The 11833-nt window shown below is 40.1% G+C and overlaps 1 non-coding gene across 1 annotated transcript; it reads left to right on the top strand.

The window, feature by feature from the left end:
• The first annotated feature begins 224 nt into the window (after nucleotides 1–224).
• Nucleotides 225–6118, top strand: LOC106579260 (uncharacterized). Its single transcript, XR_006760743.2, has 4 exons — nucleotides 225–374; nucleotides 1341–1408; nucleotides 4183–4477; nucleotides 4865–6118. It is a non-coding gene; the product is annotated as an uncharacterized LOC106579260 (transcript).
• Nucleotides 6119–11833: the final 5715 nt, after the last annotated feature.

Consider the following 11833-nt stretch of genomic DNA (forward strand, 5'->3'; position numbering starts at 1 on the left):
TAAAGTATGTTTATTAATATCTCCATTTGAGTTTCCATTCCATGTGCCTCAAAGCAATTGGCTGATGTAGCCTGTGTCACAAATAGCACCCTATTCCCTATATAGTGCACTACTTTTGACCAGAGCCTATGGGTACAGTTCTGGTCAAAAGCAGTGCACTAAATAGAGAATAGGGTGCTATTTGGGACACAGGCGTAGCTTCAAAGTGTTGTGAGTCACAGATAGTACCTGACAGTAAACATGCTTAGGGTCTTTGAACAGGTCAATAAGGCTGTAAAAGTTTTCGTCTTTGCGTACTTCCTGTGACAGAGTATGAAAGCAACTCACAGGTCGACATACAGGTTGCTGTAGATTCAGAGGTCTTGGTTGTTAAGGTAAGGTGCATTTTGAATACATCTATTAATACGAAATGCAGTAATAATGTAGTAATCATTGGTGACAGGATATTGTATGACTGTTGTCTTACTCCAAATCCAAGTCTGAATGAAACATAAGTACATTAGTACATCATACAAGGTCCAAATTCATTCAGCCCAGTTCAATTATTTTAACATGGTCATGGTTGGGTAGAGGGAGGCACCATAACAACTACGCCTCTCCCTCTTTGTAACAGTGTATAAAGTGTGCTATTTAGCACCACTTTTCCATTGGATTGTAGCATTGTATTAAATGCTTGTTGACAGGGGCTTTGTAATGATCACTCTTGTCATTGGGCATTTATGGACAAAAGGGTCAAAGTTTTATACTCCAGTTTACTTGTTTTAATTTGTAAAAGAGGTCAAACTTGTACAATTTAAATGTAGCTTAGTCGGTTGTCTGTGACTTCAGGGGTGTAATCATTACTCCGATTCTGTTGCAAAATGTTTTGTTTGCTCTGTTTGCTTCCGATTGATTCTTAAACGGTAAACAGTTTCCGTAATAAATACACCCCTGATCACATCTATCTCTGCTGATCAGTGGTCAGTGGCCTGCTCAAAGTCCGCAGCGTTTGGCTTTTAGAAGAAACGTAAAGGATGCCAACTTTAGATAGATTTGTGTAATTCTTACCTAAATCTTGTGTAATCTGGGGCACCTAGAAAATGAAATTACTTCTGAGAACGTACTATGTAAGTGGTTCTGAACCGGTCACAAAAAGGGGTTGAGATGGGTTATTTCTGGGTCATGAAGCTGAGTCTGACATGGAATAGGAACTGAACATGATCGATTGACTAGCGCTGACTGTTGATTCACATAGAGCTTTTGAAAGTTCTAATAATGATGAGAAGGCTGCTGAAGAGAAATGTAAGGAATTTCCTTGAACTGTACCTTAGAATTCTCTTTTGTGTGTTCTCCGCATGGAGACAGTGGCCTGCCACAACAACAGACTGCGCATCATGCAGAATGAAAGTTGGTTACTTGATATGATAAAGTAAGTCTTTCTCTTTTTCATATTTTTTGTGATCTCCACCTCTACCAAACGGAAACAAACATACTGATGTTCCAATTAACGCACAGATGTGGATGTAATGTATTCTACACATTACAACAGTATGTGTGCAATAACATGAGGTTATATTTAAGCAATAAGGCATGAGGGGGTGTGGTATATGGCCAATATACCACGCCTAAGGGATGTTCTTAGTGGCCATATAACACAGACCCCTGAGGTGCCTTATTGCTATTATAAACTGATTACCAATAAATGTTTTGTCCTACCCATGGTATATGGTCTGATATACCACAGCTTTCAGCAAATCAGCATTCAGGTCTCGAACCACCCAGTTTATAATTTAAAAAGACAATATCCAAATATAAAAGTTTAATATAAAATGAGATGAATTTGGCGTACCAAATATAGCTATTATTTTGATCTCATGGATATTCAGTCCTTGCATCCATAGCTATGTATGTCTATGAATTTGAAAGTGGTTACATTTCTCCAGCCCCATCCCTCAGCTGTTTACCAAAACTGTGGCAGGGTGGGCGCTTTGTAGTTGTTGGAAATGCAGATTCCCCCTTTAAGTTAGCCTGCCTCTAGTCTCTTCGATATCTGAAGATTTTCTACCAAAGCATTGCAACAGACCGCCCACAAGACAAAAATAGATGCTGTATTTAGAAAAGGCTCTTTGTTATATTACTATGAAAATAATAGCAAATCTGACCTAGGGTGGTCTAGCGTTCTAAGCAGCTGCCTGGTAGGAAACTGTCCCACTGCTCATTCAGCACACTCTATTTTTACTATCTACTTCTGTCCTATCCAATAAACAAAAGATAGGTGAAAATAATTTCAAATGTACCATCACCGCAGGCCTATAATTACACCTTGTTAATGTACTGTATTAAAGCACAATGTTACACAATCCCATTCAAAAGAGCACATTCATTAGTTTGACTTGCCCAACTTCGCCTGGCCACAGAGAGACCTCTTAAAATTATGATTTAATAAAATACAGTTGAAGTCGGAAGTTTACATACACCTTAGCCAAATACATTTAAACTCAGTTTTTCACAATTCCTTACATTTAATCCTAGTAAAAATTCCCTGTTTTAGGTAAGTTAGGATCACCACTTCATTTTAAGAATGTGAAATGCCAGAATAATAGTAGAGAGAATGATTTATTTCAGCTTTTATTTCTTTCATCACATTCCCAGTGGGTCAGAAGTTTGCATACACTCAATTAGAATTTGGTAGCATAGCCTTTAAATTGTTTAATTTTGGTCAAACGTTTCAGGTAGCCTTCCACAAGCTTCCCAGAATACGTTGGGTGAATGTTGGCCCATTCCTCCTGACAGAGCTGGTGTAACTGAGTCAGGTTTGTAGGCCTCCTTGCTCGCACACGCTTTTTCAGTTCTGTCCACAGATTTTCTATAGGATTGAGGTCAGGGCTTTGTGATGGCCACTCAATACCTTGACTTTGTTGTCCTTAAGCCATTTTGCCACAACTTTAGAAGTATGCTTGGGGTCATTGTCCATTTGGAAGACCCATTTGCGACCAAGCTTTAACTTCCTGATTGACGTCTTGAGATGTTGCTTCAATATATCCACATAATTTTCCTCCTCATGATGCCATCTATTTTGTGAAGTGCACCAGTCCCTCCTGCAGTCCCTCTTGGCTTTCAAGCATCCCCCCTTTTCCTCCAAACATAACGATGGGCATTATGGCCAAACAGTTCTATTTTTGTTTCATCAGACCAGAGGACATTTCTCAAAAAAATATGATCTTTGTCCTCATGTGCAGCTGCAACCGTAGTCTGGATTTTTATGGCGGTTTTGGAGCAGTGGCTTCTTCCTTGCTGAGGGGCCTTTCAGGTTATGTCGATATAGGACTCCTTTTACTGTGGATATAGATACTTTTGTACCTGTTTCCTCCAGCATCTTCACAAGGTCCTTTGCTGTTGTTCTGGGATTGATTTGCACTTTTCGCACCAAGTAAGTTCATCTCTAGGAGACAGAACGCGTCTCCTTCCTGAGCAGTATGACGGCTGTGTGGTCCCATGGTGTTTATACTTGCATACTATTGTTTGTACAGATGAACGTGGTACCTTCAGGCATTTGGAAATTGCTCCCAAGGATGAACTAGACTTGTGGAGGTCTACAATTCTTTTATGAGGTCTTGGCTGATTTCTTTTGATTTTCCCATGATGTCAAGAAAAGAGGCACTGAGTTTGAAGGTAGACCTTGAAATACATCCACAGGTACACCTCCAATTGACTCAAATGATGTCAATTAGCCTATCAGAAGCTTCTAAAGCCATTACGTAATTTTCTGGAATTTTCCAAGCTGTTTAAAGGCACAGTCAACTTAGTGTATGTAAACTTCTGACCCACTGGAATTGTGATACAGTGAATTATAAGTGAAATAATCTGTCTGTAAACAATTGTTTGAAAAATTACTTGTGTCATGCACAAAGTAGATGTCGTAACCGACTTGCCAAAACTATAATTTGTTAACAAGTTATTTGTGGAGTGGTTGAAAAACGACTTTTAATGACTCCAACCTAACTGTATGTAAACTTCCGACTTCAACTGTACAGTACAGAGAATAGTTTTACAAAGATGTCAAAGAGCAAAACTAAGTGGCAATCCTTGTCACTTCCATGGTCATCAGTCATCATCAAACCTAAGTGTAATATATACTGTAGTTCTGGCTGTAGTAGACTGACTCCTGACTAAATCCTACATTCCTCAAACTACAATTCCCAGGTTCTTAATCACGCCTTTGATGTGCATAGCACTGTACCTGCTGTGTTGCCGTAGAAAATGGCCATGCACTCAGGAAGAAGAGCCAGATGACTCCTCTATCTATGTCATCCCTATGCATGAAGAAGAGAGGACAGAAGGACGAAGAGAGGAGCCAAGTCCCCCCAGTAGACCTCCTCGGCCCTCAAGGGCCCCAACACCTCCACCGTTACCCACGACTGTCTACAGACCTCCCTATAGAGAACTGCCGCCGTATAGCTCAGTGGATCTCATCAACCCTGCACCGCCATACACTCCGGTACGACATCACTCCACTGCTAGGTTGACCTCCTCAAACTGTCAACAGACATCTTGATAATAAAGACTTTCAGCGGCTGTCAACACTTTCCCCCATTTTGTAATTTAGGGGGGAAACATCAGCCTTGCAAAACCAGACTGAACGCTGTGCTCACTATGTTTCCCTTGAATTAGGCTAGAAATAAGAACTTGCTTTTAAAAATACGGGCAGTGCAATCTTCTAAGCAGTCTAATGACCAAACTACTAGAAACACATGATCACTTCACATTCAGTTTTTAAGTGATCTACTCCTCTTGAAGAAACAGAAACTACACACAAACAAGAGGTATCAGTGACTATGACCTTTCAACTTGGCACTAACATGAACCTGACTCCTCTCCATTGCAGTTTGACCCGAAGGACCCAGAGGACGTTCCACCTTCCTACCAAGCGGTGATAGAGGACATACCACCCATCGGCTCAGCAGTGGTGGTGTCAGATGACCTTCCGTCTGTCGGGTATCCGCTACCGCCCCCAGTCTCACCCCCCTTACTCCCAAGTCCAGGTTACGCCCAACTCCCGTTACCAAGACCCTAACATGGACGCGACATGCACAATTGAGAATTCCATTTAATCCCACAGCACTTCTGCTACAGCCTGGTCCCAGATTTGTTTGCGCTGTCTTGCCAACACCTATAGACAGCACAAACAGATTTGGGACCAGGCTATGTCTGCTATTCCCTTGCACCTCCATGGGTTCATATAGAGCTCTGAACATACATATTCAGGCCGTCCAAAGAACAATGTTGATTAATCTACGTTTTTGAGGAAACTTTGGATTTATGTGATACAGTTAGGGCCTAGAGTTGTTAGTGAAAACTCAGGTCCTGAAATACTGTATAGTGGTACATCTTATTTAAATTGAACACTTTCGTCACTGACGTGACATTGTTCTGTAAAGTATCTGGTTCGGCTTGTGTAGAGGACTGGGCCATCATGGAGTCATTGTTAATTTCGTCAACAGAAATAGTGACTAAAATAATCACCCAGGTGACTCTCTTGCTTCACCTTAACCAGTCAACACCACCAGCCTTCTAGTTAGCTAGAATACTCTTTGCTGGTTAAGAAATACAAGATGCTTTACCAAATGAAAAACAATAACAGCATTGAGTTTAACAGCAAAACAACAGTCTGGCTATGTCTTTCTCTTCCTTGAGTAGGCTATAGAAAAGTAGGCCGTCTTTGAATTTGTAGTCTTGTTCAACCCTCCCACTTTGCCCACTGCATTTCATATACAGGTTCTGTAGTCAAGTGTCCCTGTTTTCCTCAGAGAAAACAGCTTGATTTAAGCCCTTAGGGTACCATTCATAAGACATGACCCATAATACCAGCACTATGCTTTTTTATTTCTATAGTGCATTGGCGGCCGCATTTTACATTCATAAAGCATATCGCAGGCTGTTCTAAAACTAGGTTACTTGTGGACCGAATCGTTAACCACCTTGTTCAGTCATGTTACCTCATTAGCTAGCTAAAGCTAACAACCTGGGGGAACGTTCAGCAGGACGCAACGTTTTGAAACGTTCAGATATAAATATGTTCTGTAGAACAAACATTAGAAAATAAAGGAAAGCCGCACACTCTAAGAGCTCAGATGCAAAAATGTAATAACCAACGTTTCGACAGCGAAGCTGTCTTCATCAGGGTATCATCAAACACTGCGAGATGAGTCATTTATATAGTGTCAAGAGACACACAGGTGTTTGTAATCATGGCCAAGTATGGCCTAATATCATTGGTTAACTCAAATATTTAAAAAAATATCATACAAAGAACATACAAAAAGACAAACAAATGGATAGCATACGATCATAGCATTTGTAGTCTAAAATGTATCTAACAAACAATTATAATGGCAAAATCACAATTATCACAAGAATGGCTTCAGATCAAAGTCTATGTTGAGACCGAAGGGAGCAAGGGTCTTTAAATTAAAGATCCAGGCAGCCTCTCGTTTTAACAATAAATGATCAAGGTCACCCCCTCTCCTCGGGAGGGTGACATGTTCGATACCAATATAACGCAGAGACGAAATCAGATGGTTTGCTTCCAAAAAGTGGGCCGCAACTGGGTAAGTTAAGTTTTTGCACCTAATGGTGCTACGATGCTCTGAGATACGTACTTTTAATTCACGCTTTGTTTTACCCACATAATTTTTACCACAAGGACAAGTTATAAGATAAATAACTGCCTTAGTGGAACACGTAATAACACCTTTAATTGGGATAGATTTCCCTTTGATCTGAAGCCATTCTTGTGATAATTGTGATTTTGCCATTGTAATTGTTTGTTAGATACATTTTAGACTACAAATGCTATGATCGTATGCTATCCATTTGTTTGTCTTTTTGTATGTTCTTTGTATGCCATTTTTTTAAATATTTGAGTTAACCAATGATATTAGGCCATACTTGGCCATGATTACAAACACCTGTGTGTCTCTTGACACTATATAAATGACTCATCTCGCAGTGTTTGATGATACCCTGATGAAGACAGCTTCGCTGTCGAAACGTTGGTTATTAAATTTTTGCATCTGAGCTCTTAGAGTGTGCGGCTTTCCTTTATTTTCTAGTGTTCTACTCCGCTGGCCAGCACCTCGCCTTTAAAGGTGTGCGTTTCTTTTTTCTAGATTGTTCTGTAGAACAAACATGCCTCTCTGACATGTTGAATAAGAAATCATGTCGGCTCTATTCTTGGAATTTCTATCTGCAACATTCAAGAACGTTTTTCAACTGAACGTGGCCCTGGTAACATTACTAGTAGCCTACAGTGACTTCGGAAAGTATTCAGACCCCTTGACTTTTTCCAAATTTTGTTACGTAACAGCCTTTTTCTAAAATGGATTAAATAAAAAAATAATCCTCAGCAATCTACACTTAATACCCTATAATGAGAAAGTGAAAACAGTTTTTTATAAATTTTGGCAAATTTATAAAAAAAAAAACATTCATTTACATAAGTATTCAGCAACGAAATTGAGGTCAGGTGCATCCTGTTTTCATTGATCATCCTTGAAATGTTTCTACAACTTGATTGGAGTCCACCTATGGTAAATTCAATTGATTGGACATGATTTGGAAAGGCACACACCCGTCTATATAAGGTCGCAAAGTTGACAATGCATGTCATAGCAAAAACCAAGCCATGAGGTCGAAGGAATTGTCCATAGAGCTCCGAGACAGGATTGTGTCAAGGCACAAATCTGGGGAAGGGTACCAAAACATTTCTGCAGCATTGAAGGTCCCCAAGAACACAGTGGCCTCCAAGACATTTCCTAGAGCTGGCCGCCCGGCCAAACTGAGCAATAGGGGGAGAAGGGCATTGGTCAGGGAGGTAACCAAAAACCCGATGGTCTCTCTGGCAGAGCTCTAGAGTTCCTCTGTGGAGATGGGAGAACCTTCCAGAAGGACAACCATCTCTGCAGCACTCCACCAATCACGCCTTTATGGTAGAGTGGCCAGACAGAAGCCACTCCTTAGTAAAAGGCACATAACAGCCCGCTTGGAATTTGCCAATCGGCACCTAAAGACTCTCAGTCCATGAAAAAACAAGATTCTCTGGTCTGATGAAACCAAGATTGCACTCTTTGGCCTGAATGTCAAGCGTCACGAAAACCTGGAGTAAACCTGGCACCATCCCTACTGTGAAGCATGGTGGTGGCAACATCATGCTGTGGGGATGTTTTTCATTGCAGAGACTGGGAGACTAGTCAGGATCGAAGGGAAAGATGAACGGAGCAAAGTACAGAGAGATCCTTGATTAAAACAAGCTCCAGAGCGATCATGACCTCAGCCTGGGGTGAAGGTTCACCTTCCAACAGGACAACGACCCTGACAACGCAAGAGTTGCTTCGGGACAAGTCTCTCAATGTCCTGGAGTGGCCCAGCCAGAGCCCCGAACTTGAACATCTCTGAATAGACCTGAAAATAGCTGTGCCGCAACGCTCCCCATCCAACCTGACAGAGCTTGAGAGGATCTGCAGAGAAGAAAGGAAGAAACTCCCGAAATACAGGTGTGCCAAGCTTGTAGCATCATACCCAGCAGACTCAAGGCTGTAATCGCTGCCAAAGTTGCTTCAACAAAGTACTGAGTAAAGGGTCTGAATACTTACGTAAATGTGATATTTCATTTTTTTTTATACATTTGCTACAATTTCTAAAAACATGTTTTTGATTTGTCATTATGGGGTATTGTGTGTAGATTGATGAGGGAAAAAACATTTTAACAATTTTAAAATAAGTTTGTAATTTAACAAAATGTGGAAAAAGTCAAGGGGTTTGAATACTTTACGAAGGCACTGTAAATGCAACCATTTTGTGGCACAGAGAGAAAGCAAAAGGGATTGTAAACAATTTATTGAAATTCTTCTTGCCACTACACAAAATCTGACTTGGTAAATAACTATATTTTGAGTTAATGTGGACCGAGTGACTCAGACTTGAGCACTTGGACCAGGACTCAAGCACTGGGACTCTGACTTCAGCCGTAGGGACTCATGACTTACTTGTGACTTGGGACTCGATTCGGACTTGAGGTTTAGTGACTCGAATACATCACTGGGTGAAATAGTTATTAGCTCCCTTTCAAAATCATTAGCCCCTGATCTACTTTTGGACATCAGTGTGGCGTCTGTGAAACATTCATAACAATGGTAATGACACGACCGAATGATGGAGGTGCAACCCATACTCCTTTGCGGCACCATCTGGTGATTGAATCTTTCTCTCATGTCTGTTTGTTTTGTATGTAATGTGCAATATCTACGTAGGCTGAGTTAGGAATTTACATGGTCAGAGAATTCTTATACAATATCATTCTTATTTACAGTACCAGTCAAAAGTTTGGGCACACCTACTCATTCAAGGATTTTTCTATATTTTTACTACATTGTAGAATAATAGGGAAGACATCAAAATTATGAAATAACACATATGGAATCATGTAGCAACCAAAAAAGTGTTAAACGAATCAAAATATATGTTATATTTGAGATTCTTCAAAGTAGCCACCCTTTGCCTTGATGACAGCTTTGCACACTCTAGGCATTTTCTCAACCAGCTTCATGAGGAATGCTTTTCCAACAGTTTTGAAGGAGTTCTCACATATGCTGAGCACTTGTTGGCTGATTTTCCTTCACTCTGCGGTCCAACTCATCCCAAACCATCTCAATTGGATTGAGGTCAGATGATTTTTTTGACTGGTGCTGTATGTTTGTCAAATTTTCTTCTGTTGGGAAGACAATAGGATGTTATGCAGAAAAATATGTCGATAGGAACATGTTTTGTACTGTATGTTTGTCCACATGGAAATCAGTGATTTGTGTTTACTATAGGTTGAGGCAAATGTGATGTGACTACAATGAAAGGGCATTTAGTTGACAAAAATGGCCCAGTGTTTTTGTACATTTTGACAATAATTAGACTAAATAGATATTCAAATGACAAAAATGTGACTAAGACTTAATGATATTTTAGTCAAAATTACTTAGACTAGACCAAATCTAAAAAAGAGTGCCAAAATGAACACTGTATGGATGATTTTCTCTTTATCTTTTGGAAAGAGTTTCTTGCGAAGAAGGTATAATGCTGAATAAATGCACCTTTATATTTGTCATATTTTGACAAATAGTGCTGATATAAATGATATTGTTTACATTAATGTATATTATTTTGATGTATATGTAATTTCTATTCAAAATGAGAAAAAAAACGATGCAACACTTTTACTGTGCAATATGCCTCCTGTTTGTTTGTAATGCGGATAGACCACTCAAGGAAGAAGCTGCAGCAAATCTAAAAACAAAATACATTCACTCCATATAGGAGTGAAACACTGCCAAGATCCCCTTTTTTTATTTTTATTGAACCTTTATTTAACTAGTCAAGTCAGTTAAGAACAAATTCTTATTTACAATGACGGCCTACCGGGGAACAGTGGGTTAACTGCCTTGTTCAGGGGCAGAACAACAGATTTTTACTTCATCAGCTTGTGACAGATTTTTACCTTGTCAGGTAACCTTTCGGTTACTGGCCCAACACTCTAAACACCAACGCCGCCCCTTTGTCGCAGTATCTTAAATTAGTTGTTCCCAAGGTAGGCTGTGTGTGCTACCAAATTAAATTCCCTCGATTCAGAGCCGCCTCTTCTTATACGCAGACTAAAACTCACTAGAACATTTTGCCTGTGAGGTGGGGGGCCCCTCGACCAAATCTCTCTTAGGGCGCACAAAAGTTTGCTGTCTACTATAAACCCACATACGACATGGACCGCATACACTTACTTATCATTCTAAAGGACACATGCAGGTAGGCCTCGCAAAGGTATTTCAATTCATTAATCGAGACAGTACCAGTTAATGAATTGAAATACCTTTGGGATTTAAATGGTTATACAGTACCAACTGTTACGAAACCACCTAGCCAGCCGACTGCTAACGCTAAACGTGCTAGGTCTAGGGGGTGCTAGGCCTGTCTGTATGTGTGCATTAACGAGTAAGAGTATGCGGTCCATGTTGTATGTGGGTTTATAGGAGACAGCAAACTTACCGGGTCTATGGCTAGCTCCGTTCTTGCTTTTCTGACTTCAATTGCATTGGAGTCATTGAATCTCCATTTTGATTGTTGAGGGGAACTGATCAAAGCGTGACACTCTATCTAAAAACAATTTATCCTTAACTGCAATACAGTTTTGGAAAACATAAACGCTCAACTTAATTATCATCCAAAAATAACTTTACAAATACAAAAGTTACACTTACTATTAGCTGTTTTACCACAGATTGCCGCTGAGGTTTTTGTGCAACACAGCTTCAAGCCAACGTTCTTTGTGTGTTCCTCCCAAGATTCCAGGCTCAGGAAGTGTTGTAGTTCAGATAAAAAGAGTTCAACACAAAACAACTCCATGAAAATCATGTTAAAATGGCGCACAGTAAGTCTATCTTATTTTGGAGTGTTATAAAAGTAGAGTTTCTGAGGTTTCCAAAATCGCATTGCACGCTATGATTATTAACGGTTAGACAAAGCGTCAGGACTGTTGTACACATTGGCAGCGCTGTAGTCAATGGTTCGAATGAGAACCTTCTCGAGAGCTAGCTTAGTTCTGACTCCTCCAGCCCAAGAAGCTTACTGTATACTCCTTTAAGTTGTGCTGACCAAACAATGACATGCAAAAAGGAAAATACAAAAAGCGTTACCAAACAAAAGCATTTACACAAACCAACTCAGAGTAAGGCCCCACCATGCCAGGAGGCTCCTGTCCACCTCAAATCAAATTGTATTTGTCACATGCTTTGTAAACAACAGGTGTAAACTAACA

Source organism: Salmo salar, chromosome 19 (assembly GCF_965601325.2).
Source record: "Salmo salar chromosome 19, fSalSal1, whole genome shotgun sequence".
Taxonomy (NCBI): Eukaryota; Metazoa; Chordata; class Actinopteri; order Salmoniformes; family Salmonidae; genus Salmo; species Salmo salar.